Raw genomic sequence first — 11,470 nt, forward strand, 5'->3', positions numbered from 1 at the left:
TCAGTGAGTTATGCTATTCTTGGTTTCCCTTATTCCCCTCTAGATGTTAGAGATCGGCCATCCCCAATTTCTGTTAGTACATTAACTTCAAGTGATGGTAAACTAAAACAGACATCTGGGCAAATGCTTGTCCTACTAAAGATATTGCCATTTGTTTTGGAGAGTTTGGAAGTAAATGCATATATACGACTGATAATTGAGCTAATAGAGAGGTAGTATTTGCACCTGTTCTTTCCATTGTGGCTGTGTCTAGGTTGAAGTTACTAATTGAAAATAATTTGGAGCTTTTTCCAGACCGCAATGTTACACCTAAACAGCATTTGCCATCGCAGATAGTCATTGGGTCCAATGATTAGACATATTTTTATGAATTTTATTTAACTAGACAAGTCTGTTAAGAACAAATTCTTATTTTCAATGACTGCCTAGGAACAGTGGGTTAACTGCCTGTTCAGGGGCAGAACGACAGATTTGTACCTTGTCAGCTCGGGGGTTTGAACTTGCAACCTTCCGGTTACTAGTCCAACGCTCTAACCACTAGGCTACCCTGAGTCTAAACATTGTTTCTTTAAACAATGGGCTTCCAAGCTCAATTTAAAAAATATATTTGGAAGTCTTTGATCAATCAGAACCAAATATATGAAAGCTGCCAAAATGTTGACAGTTCAATGCACCCAATTTTTTCAAATGAAAGGGAGATGGGACCTGTATCCGAGGTTAAAGATCTACAATATTTATGTGGAAAATTGAGGGACTTCCTAGGTTTCAATGAAGTAAACCATGCTGTATCAGTCAAATGGCTTGTAATAAATTCTAATAAATTGTCACGACTTCCGCCGAAGTTGGTGCCTCACCTTGTTCGTGCGGCGTTCGGCGTCACCGACTTTCGAGCTGCCACCGATCCATGTTTCTGTTTTCCATTTTATGTCTTGAGTGTACACACCTGGTTCCCATCAAGTTATTATTATTTCTTTATTTAACCCTCTGGTTCCCATTATATTTTGTGTGTGATTATTCCTGGTTTGTGTTAGTCGTGTGTGTGTGTGTTAGGGTTGTTATCCCTACGTGGATTATTTTGGCTAATTCATTTGTTCCGAGTAAAGTACGTTATTTTACTCAGTTCTGTGTCCTGCGCTTGACTCCGTCCTCACCTCTGCACAACTGACATATGGCATATATACCTAACTCAGAAGTCTATGATCTTTGCCAAAGTACTGAATGGTAATATGCCAGAATTTGGACAGTTGGTAATTATCTGATCTTATTATGTGAAGAGATGAAAAGGATAAGATGCTTGAAATAAGAAATTGTGACTTTGACAAAGCAGTTTTGTACTTGTCAGTGTTGATCAAACAGCTTTATAATTCTGGTAATTCAAGTTTGAACATTAAGTTACTCAGAACCAGTAATACAATCTCAGTAACAAGTTATATTATCTTAAGATAATTAAGGACAAAAAAGCTTGAAACAAGAGAAATGCTCCAACATAAAAACTGATAAGAAGAAATATCTTGTCAGACAAAAAAACAAGCATATTGCCTTGATTTAAGATATCTAATCTAACTTAGATTTACATTTTTGCAGTGTATATATTCATACGGTTTAAGGGGGCACTTTGTCATGACGACAAGGTGAAGGTGCTATCTACTCAAATGGCACAACAGAATCATTTGGATAATCCAAAGCACAGTATATGACAACCATATCGTATAACTGAGTGATGTCTCCTTTCATATCTGGAAAACGACAAAGTAGTGGAAGTATAAACTGATGCTGCTGCAGCAATGCTCATCTTCACAGTGGGAATCCAGTCGACATGGATGTCCTGAGAGGTCAGCTGGTGAACCTACAGCAGTACATAAACCAATGAAAAGCACACCTGATGTTAGAATATCACTTCTTCTTTAAGTGTCAAATAATGATTAAATCTATTGTTGGGCTGGAACAACCAATAGTCAACACAGCAGATTGCCCTATGCCATTGAGGCCTATACATTTTCCCTCCGATTAAGAAAAAATACATATTTGTGTTAATATATAAGAACCACTGGAGTTTGTTTGGACAATGATGTCCTCCAGGCGATATGGACATCATATCGTACAATTTAAATCTCCCCTCTTCATGGCCATGACTAGAAGGGATACAGCTTTTGTAAAAGTAACATTTTACTTTTCGTGGGCAGATTAGGAGATTTCGGGTTAAATTAGGAAAAGGGTTAGGGTTAGCTAAAATGCCCTAAAAAAGTAATTTGATGCTAACTTGACAAAAGCTGGATCCCTTTTAGTCAGGACCCTTTTTTTGGCCTAGATTACATAGTTGCATTCAAGACAAGGTTGTTTTTATTGATCTGTTGTCAGTAGAGCAGGCCTAGCCTACCATCGTATTAAAAATGATTCAGCTAATGTCTCTAGTCATATAAAGTGGAGTAGAATTGCATGAAATAATATTAATTGCCTACATTATCACTATCTAATCTTCTCATCCCGAGTGGTGCAGCGGTCTAAGGCACTGCATCTCAGTGCAAGAGGTGTCCCTACAGTTCCTGGTCAAATCCAGGCTGTATCACATCCAGCTGTGATTTGGAGTCCCATAGGGCAGCGCACAATTGGCCCAGAGTAATCCGGGTTTGGCTGGGGTAGGCCATCGTTGTAAAAAAAATTGTTAACTAACTTTCCTTGTTAAATACAGGATCAATAAAAAATTACAATAGTAGGCTTACATTAGTCTACAAATGTGGTGATAGATACATTCAATCCTTTGTTAAAAAGGTGCATTTTATAGTGAAAAAAATAGCTTCCCCAAAACTTGAAACTCAGGCGACACATGCTAATAGCTAGACTACAAGCTATCTAGCTAACTAATTTTCTAATAACAGCTAAACTACTCGAAATCGTCTGTAGTGTTGCCAGGTATAGCCCAAAGACTACTAAAAACCTACCCACAAGGCCTGAAAACTCCCCCCAAAATGTTTTCCAGCAGCAAGAGGAGTTTGCACATTTATCCAAGCATTGTCATTATAGAGACACCTAGTCTCTATAATGACAATCTAAATACTTATGGTGAAATTGCTTCTCTGCATTTCTCCCTTTTTGGTTCATCACACATAATGATTTAATCTGAACTATATAAGTGACACTCAGCAACAGTGTTCCAGCCAGTAAGGGGCCAAAGGAGGTGAATGCTGGTGATCTCCATACAAGTTGGTGCTGCAGCCATTCCCCATCACGACATAACAGAGACAGAGTAGAGGAACAGACAGATATGAGGGATGAGTTGTTACGCGAAGCAGCACAGGGGAACTCAAGAGCAGACTCTGAGGAAACAGAGATGAATGAACCAAGGTATTTATTGTAACCGGGAGATATGGAGTGCAGATCCGGGGAAGCTTGGATGAGTTGTAGGAAACCAGATGTTGAGGTTGGAGTGTGCTGGGTTGGGACAGGGTAAACGGGTCCGGAGGGGAATCCAAGGGAGTGGTGGTGTGGTGAGTCTGGAAAAGGGTAGCAGGGTGGTGAGATGTGGAACAGGAGCCAGAGTCAGGGTGGTAAAACTGCAGTGACAGGATAAACGGTGTCAAGCGGGGACACAGGTACAGCAGGGTAACAGGCTCTTGAATAATAATAATAGGTCTTGATCATGGAACTAGTTGCAGCTGGTATGGATTTGCTCTGACTCAGCACACCTGTCTCCAACCAGACGCACACAGAGAGACCGAGAGAGAACTGGGGGAATGGCTGCAGGTCAAGCAGACACTGGATGACCACTAGGGGGTGTGGCAGGAGCAGATGTGACAGTTATAGAAACAGGGGGAATTGGACTTTACAGACAGATGACTGAAGGAAGTGTGTGTGTAGACTCAAAAATAACGCTTGTAAAAGTTAATCACCCTGCTTTTTTATTTTGTTTTTAGTGTGACTTGAGAGACTTTCTTGATGTGGTATCTTATCACATGTCACAACCAAGAAGGAACTGTTATCAGTACTTTCATCAATAATCAATGACTCATTCACAATGTCCTTTATTAGTTCCTCATGCCCTGCAGGCCCTATAACTGCCTTTATACAGCGCTGTGCATTTTGTTGTGGATATTGATTTCGGTCTTTGCAATGTCTTCAACAACACATCCCAGGTGATCTACAGTTGCAATGCTGCAATGGCAATATGTGCAGGCATCTGTAACTCTGATTAGTTTAACTGTGTTATTATCTCTTACAAATGTAGTTCCTGTGTCAAACAATGTTCTTGCATTAGAAAAAGGAGCAGTATTTCTCTTGAGTTTCTTCGTTTGTGCATGAGAAATAAGATTGGCCTGGTGGGCTGATTTGCAATACCTACAAAGAGTGGTGATTTTAGCATGTCAATTTTGGCGGGGCAAACTCCCCCCAATTTGTTTTTAGATGCATGCCAGCAAAGCTACTACACAAAACAATACATTCATTGCATTATAACGTGGGACAAACGGTGCCCACAAACTGTTAGGGCCTACATAAAGCTGTTCCAACAGCAGAGCTTTCTTTTCAGCACCATGGAGTGAATCCTTACCACAGCTACACCTGGTTATCAGCGGAGCCTTGTCTGTCAGCGAAACAGTTCATTTAGCCTCAGTTACTGCCTTTTAAAAAAACATAGCTGATATGGCTGATTTACTTAAACAAAGATGGTGTCTACTAACAACTGAGATGTACAAACTTTGCCATAAGGGAACAATGAGCTGATAAGAGGCAATCAGTCATTTAGATTATGACAGTCATGAGGGAGCTAAGACGGACATAGTCAATATAACTATTTGTTCAGCACTTGTACAGTAGTGCAGCTACAGAATTCAGAACATGGTCCGATCTTACATTATTCTCCCTGCACACCAAGTCAGAACCATATGATAAATAAAGGGGGCATATAAGCAGACAATGAAATCTCTTACAATATTTGATGACATTTCTCTAAAACAGGCTATAGACTACATGTTCAAATCCAAATCACAACAGTAGGCTAAGTTATGAGGGGAAAAGGGACCAAATTCTTACTGTGAGGCACATGGGCTACAAACGGCTTACTACACAACATTCACTTAGTATTACTTTCATAGCTACAGTATACATACAGTTGAAGTAAGAAGTTTACTTGCACTTAGGTTGGAGTCATTAACTCGTTTTTCAACCACTCCACAAACTTCTTGTTAACCTCTTCAGTCGACCCTCTACTTTTTTGAACATTTTGTTAAAAATCGCGCAACATTTCAGCGCCCTGCTACTCATGCCAGGAATATAGTACGTTCATGTGGTTAGAATGTGTGTATAGGAAACCCTCGGACGTTTTTAAAACTGGTTAAATCACGACTGTGGCTATTACATAACGTGTGTTACATCGGAAAGCGCAGGAAAACCTGATCACAGAAAATGGAAATAAATATCCTTGCGCCACTACCGCAATTGTTAACAGTGAGCCGAATTAGATAAGACCGAGCATTCAACTCCCACAGCATCCCCATGTTGTCGAGTATCTTGTGAATTTAATCCTCTTTGATTCTTGGTTGAACCGAAAGAGGGGCACGACGTACCTCCGGTCTCCGCCTAGATCATTCCGGAAGAGCTCTCTCCTGAAATTTTTTCCAAGACGACAGCTAATGATATGTACATCGCCTACGGATGATTTTTATCGCTTATTAACGTTTACTAATACCTAAAGTAGCATTACAAACGTATTTCGAAGTGTTTTGTGAAAGTTTATCGTCTACTTTTTGAATTTTAAAAAATGACGTTACGTTGTGAAATCGCTGTTTTTTTCGTTTATCACACAGTCTACATATAACGATATCTTTGCTTTATATGGCCCGATTTAATCGAAATAAAGACCCAATAGTGTTTATGGGACATCTAGGAGTGCCAACAAAGAAGATGGTAAAAGGTAATGACTGTTTTCTATTTTATTGTGCGGTTTGTGTAACGCCGAAATGCTAATTATTTTGTTTACGTCCCCTGCTGTGCTTTTCTGTTGTAGTGTATTGGTGCATGCTATCAGATAATAGCTTCTCATGCTGTCGCCGAAAAGCATTTTAAAAATCTGACTTGTTGCCTGGATTCACAACGAGTGTAGCTTTAATTTGATACCCTGCATGTGTATTTTAATGAACTTTTGAGTTTTAACTAATACTATTAGCATTTAGCGTAGCGCATTTGCATTTCCAGAGCTCTAGTTGGGACGCAAGCGTCCCAGGTAGAGGTAAGAGGTTAACAAACTATAGTTTTGGCAAGTCTGTTGTGTCTAGCACAAAGTAGATGTCCTAAGTAATTTCTTCCAACAATTGCTTACAGACCGATTTATTTCACTTATAATTCACTGCATCACAATTCCAGTGGATCAGAAGTGTACATACACTAAGTTGACTGTGTGTTAAGGGATTTTTTAAAAATCAATGACTAATTATGTATACATTTCAATCAGGACTGAATAATCAGAATACTATTATGTTACTGTATTGATGTATGAATTTTATTTTAATCCTGGTACTGAATGTAATGTGTGTAAATATAATCAAGAATTAGAACATTGACTGTCTGTTCCTTGGTAGAAATGAATGAACTTATCGTCAGACTGGCTAGAATGCTTATCTACACAGGGAGACCTTGGCTCGGTCATAAATTATCTAAATTGGTGAGAGACTGTGGGAAGGCTTGACAACTATACTGCCATTGTACTGAAGTGGAGAAGAGACGGGACAGTTCGAAAACTAATGACGTCATTTTCAGTTTATAACCTGTGGTAAATTGTATCGTTCAGTACTCTCGAGAATAAATGCTACTGATTGATTTTGAGACTGGTGTCTGTCCATTTTATGCAAATAAGGGTCTTACAAATTCTTAGGAGTGGGCAGAGTGTTTAATCGAATTGGTTAAATACAACATAAAGGAATTTAATTCCTGTAACACTGTGCCTTTTAAACAGCTTGTAAAATTCCAGAAAATGATGTCATGGCGTTAGAAGCTTTTGATAGGCTAATTGACATAATTTGAGTCAAATGTATTTCAAGGCCTACCTTCAAACTCAGTGCCTCTTTGCTTGACATCATGGGAATGCCAAAATAAATCAGCCAAGACCTCAGAAAAAAATGGTAGACCTCCACAAGTCTGGTTCATCCTTGTGAGCAATTTCCAAACACCTGAAGATACCACGTTCATCTGTACAAACAATAGTACGCAAGTATATACATCATGGGACCACGCAGCCGTCATACCGCTCAGGAAGGGGTCGTGTTCTGTCTCCTAGAGATGAACGTACTTTGGTGCAAAAAGTGCAAATCAATCCCAGAACAACAGCAGAGGACCTTGGGAAGATGCTGGAGGAAACGGGTACAAAAGTATCTATATCCACAGTAAAACGATTCCTATATCGACATAACCTGAAAAGCTGCTCAGCAAGGAAGAAGCCACTGCTCCAAAACCACCGTAAAAAAGCCAGACTACGGTTTGCAACTGCACATGGGGACAAAGATCGTACGTTTTGGAGAAATGTCCTCTGGTCTGATGAAACAAAAATAGAACCGTTTTGCCATAATGACCATTATGTTTGGAGGGAAAAGGGGGAGGCTTGCAAGCCGAAGAACACCATCCCAACCGTGAAGCACGGGGGTGGTAGCATCATGTTGTGGGGGTGCTTTGCTGCAGGAGGTACTGGTGCATTTCACAAAATAGATGGCATCATGAGGCAGGACAATTATGTGGATATATTGAAGCAACATCTCAAGACATCAGTCAGGAAGTTAAAGCTTGGTCACAAATGGGTCTTTCAAAAGGACAATGACCCCAAGCATACTTCCAAAGTTGTGGCAAAATGGCTTAAGGACAACTAAGTCAAGGTATTGGAGTGGCCATCACAAAGCCCTGACTTCAATCATATTGAAAATGTGTGGGCAGAACTGAAAAAGCATGTGCGAGCAGGGAGGCCTACAAACATGACTCAGTTACACTAGCTCTGTCAGGAAGAATGGGACAATTCACCCAACTTATTGTGGGAAGCTACCCAAAACGTTTGACCCGAAGTTAAACAATTTAAAGGCAATGCTACCAAATCCTAATTGAGTGTATGTAAACTTCTGAACCACCGGGAATGTGATGAAAGAAATAAAAGCTGAAATAAATAATTTTCTCTACTATTATTCTGACTTTTCACATTCTTAAAGCAAAGTGGTGATCCTAATTGACCTAAAACAGGAAATGTTACTAGGATTAAATGTCAGGAATTGTGAAATACTGAGTTTAAATGTATTTGTCTAAGGTGTATGTAAACTTCCGACTTCAACTCTATCTCCCTGGGATATTACATAATTTATGGAGTCATTTTTGGACTCACCATTGTGCTGTGCCCACTTGAACAGAAAGGTGGCACGGCTGTCCATCTTGTGGGCAAATTTTGACATCAAAGTCTGGCATTCTCTGGATTTATGGTGCTTTCACGACAACAGGGAACTCTGAAAACAACTAGGTCAAATCATGACGTCAGTGATCTTCAGGTCGGAGCTCTAGAAAGAGGCCCGAGTTCCCGACTTGGAATTCCGAGTTAGATGACGCTTCAAAAGGTATTTTCCCAGTTGGAGCTCGCTATTTTCCTGAATTCACTCAAGTCTGGGATTTCCCAATTCCCGAATTTCCAGTTTTGCGTGCGGCAGAAATCATGCTGGATTGACAGCATTGCCAATGTATTCAACCTTTTCTGGCCCTGCCCCACCTGCCCTGAATGACGGGTCGCCACTGTCTACAAGTAAGCTTTTCTGTCATCTCCTGGGATGCTCTTTATCCGTTCCAATTATACCCCGTTCTCTTTCCCAGTCGTTGCAATATTTTGCCCATTTACCTGGCATTCTGAAAGTAGAATTGTTTCTAACCAGTAAACTAGCATGTCAAATCGGTTCATTCTTCTGTCCACCTCTGCACATTGCTCCATCTCTCCTCTGACTTCAACTTTCTGGCCAATGTAGCTAGCTAACTACATTCCAAGAGAAAGCACATAACAGCAGCCTACCTCAGACAGGCAGGTTACAGTGAAATTAATAGATAATACAAAAAGATGCCATGATGGCCGCAGTGCAATTTTAGAATTAGCCCAAAAACCCACAACCAAAACATTTTCACCAATGACATTGTTTTCAAAGTAGCCCAATTTCCAGAAACTGCGAACATGGCAAATCTGCCTGTCTGGGTTCAGATCTTGATGGGCAAAAAGGTTTCTTCGCTTTTCGGACAGTTCTTGAGTTTCGTCATTGGTATCGCCAATGGCGTTTCATGACTGCGGGAATCTGTAAATATACACTTTCCCGTAGTCTATCCTCTATCTTGCCTTGTTAGAGCAGCCAAATACTCCACAGAGAATGGCAGATGCTCCGATGTCAACAACTACAGACCAGTATCCCTTCTTTCTTTTCTCTCAAACTCTTGAACGTGCCGTCCTTGGCCAGCTCTCCCGCTATCTCTCTCAGAATGACCTTCTTGATCCAAATCAGTCAGGTTTCAAGACTAGTCATTCAACTGAGACTGCTCTTCTCTGTATCACGGAGGCCCTCCGCACTGCTAAAGCTAACTCTCTCTCCTCTGCTCTCATCCTTCTAGACCTATCGGCTGCCTTCGATACTGTGAACCATCAGATTCTCCTCTCCACCCTCTCCGAGTTGGGCATCTCCGGCGCGGCCCACGCTTGGATTGCGTCCTACCTGACAGGTCGCTCCTACCAGGTGGCGTGGCGAGAATCTGTCTCCTCACCACGCGCTCTCACCACTGGCGTCCCCCAGGGCTCTGTTCTAGGCCCTCTCCTATTCTCGCTATACACCAAGTCACTTGGCTCTGTCATAACCTCACATGGTCTCTCCTATCATTGCTATGCAGACGACACACAATTAATCTTCTCCTTTCCCCCTTCTGATGACCAGGTGGCGAATCGCATCTCTGCATGTCTGGCAGACATATCAGTGTGGATGACGGATCACCACCTCAAGCTGAACCTCGGCAAGACGGAGCTGCTCTTCCTCCCGGGGAAGGACTGCCCGTTCCATGATCTCGCCATCACGGTTGACAACTCCACTGTGTCCTCCTCCCAGAGCGCTAAGAACCTTGGCGTGATCCTGGACAACACCCTGTCGTTCTCAACTAACATCAAGGCGGTGGCCCGTTCTTGTAGGTTCATGCTCTACAACATCCGCAGAGTACGACCCTGCCTCACACAGAAAGCGGCGCAGGTCCTAATCCAGGCACTTGTCATCTCCCGTCTGGATTACTGCAACTCGCTGTTGGCTGGGCTCCCTGCCTGTGCCATTAAACCCCTACAACTCATCCAGAACGCCGCAGCCCGTCTGGTGTTCAACCTTCCCAAGTTCTCTCACGTCACCCCGCTCCTCCGCTCTCTCCACTGGCTTCCAGTTGAAGCTCGCATCCGCTACAAGACCATGGTGCTTGCCTACGGAGCTGCGAGGGGAACGGCACCTCAGTACCTCCAGGCTCTGATCAGGCCCTACACCCAAACAAGGGCACTGCGTTCATCCACCTCTGGCCTGCTCGCCTCCCTACCACTGAGGAAGTACAGTTCCCGCTCAGCCCAGTCAAAACTGTTCGCTGCTCTGGCCCCCCAATGGTGGAACAAACTCCCTCACGACGCCAGGACAGCGGAGTCAATCACCACCTTCCGGAGACTCCTGAAACCCCACCTCTTTAAGGAATACCTAGGATAGGATAAAGTAATCCCTCTCACCCCCCCCCCCCCCCCTCCCTTAAAAGATTTAGATGCACTACTGTTCCGCTGGATGTCATAAGGTGAATGCACCAATTTGTAAGTCGCTCTGGATAAGAGCGTCTGCTAAATTACTTAAATGTAAATGTAATGTAAATGCTATAGTGATGAATCACTGTTATTATGCAGGTTGTGGTAGCCACTTGGCTGTTTTTGTCGGGAGGATTCATGCGGTGGTCTTCCAACATGGCCGCCAAGAGGCATTGTATGTCAACTGCAAGAAATCCATATGAGTTGATTTGAGAAGGCGCAGCAAGCCAGGAGAGAAAAGCAAAAACAGCACAAGCTCGGAGTACTTTGGAGTAAATAGCTAGCTAGGTAGTCAATGGAGTTTCTAGACGAGAAGCAACTCGAGGAATCCGGGATAATGAGAGCGCGCTTGTTTGAAATGGAAAAGCGTAGCTAATGATAAAGAACATCAAGACAAAGCAGATGCTTTACAAATGTGATGCACTATTGAGGACTACATCCGAGGTGGCGGAGCCAACGCTGTTTAACTGTGCCCACCATTTTGTGGAAACGTGTCGTTCAGTAGCCCTACAAACCGTCATACAAATGAGCAAACATTGAATCGAACTGAATGCACCCCAGGTGTGTTTGACAACAGCTGATAATCAAAGAAGGGAATTGTGTGTAGCGAAAAAAAGAGAAGTTGGGGCCGAGCCAGGAGAGGCTGAAAGCTGTGGCTAACGATCAATC

Source organism: Oncorhynchus nerka, linkage group LG9a (genome assembly GCF_034236695.1).
Source record: "Oncorhynchus nerka isolate Pitt River linkage group LG9a, Oner_Uvic_2.0, whole genome shotgun sequence".
NCBI classification, from domain to species: Eukaryota; Metazoa; Chordata; class Actinopteri; order Salmoniformes; family Salmonidae; genus Oncorhynchus; species Oncorhynchus nerka.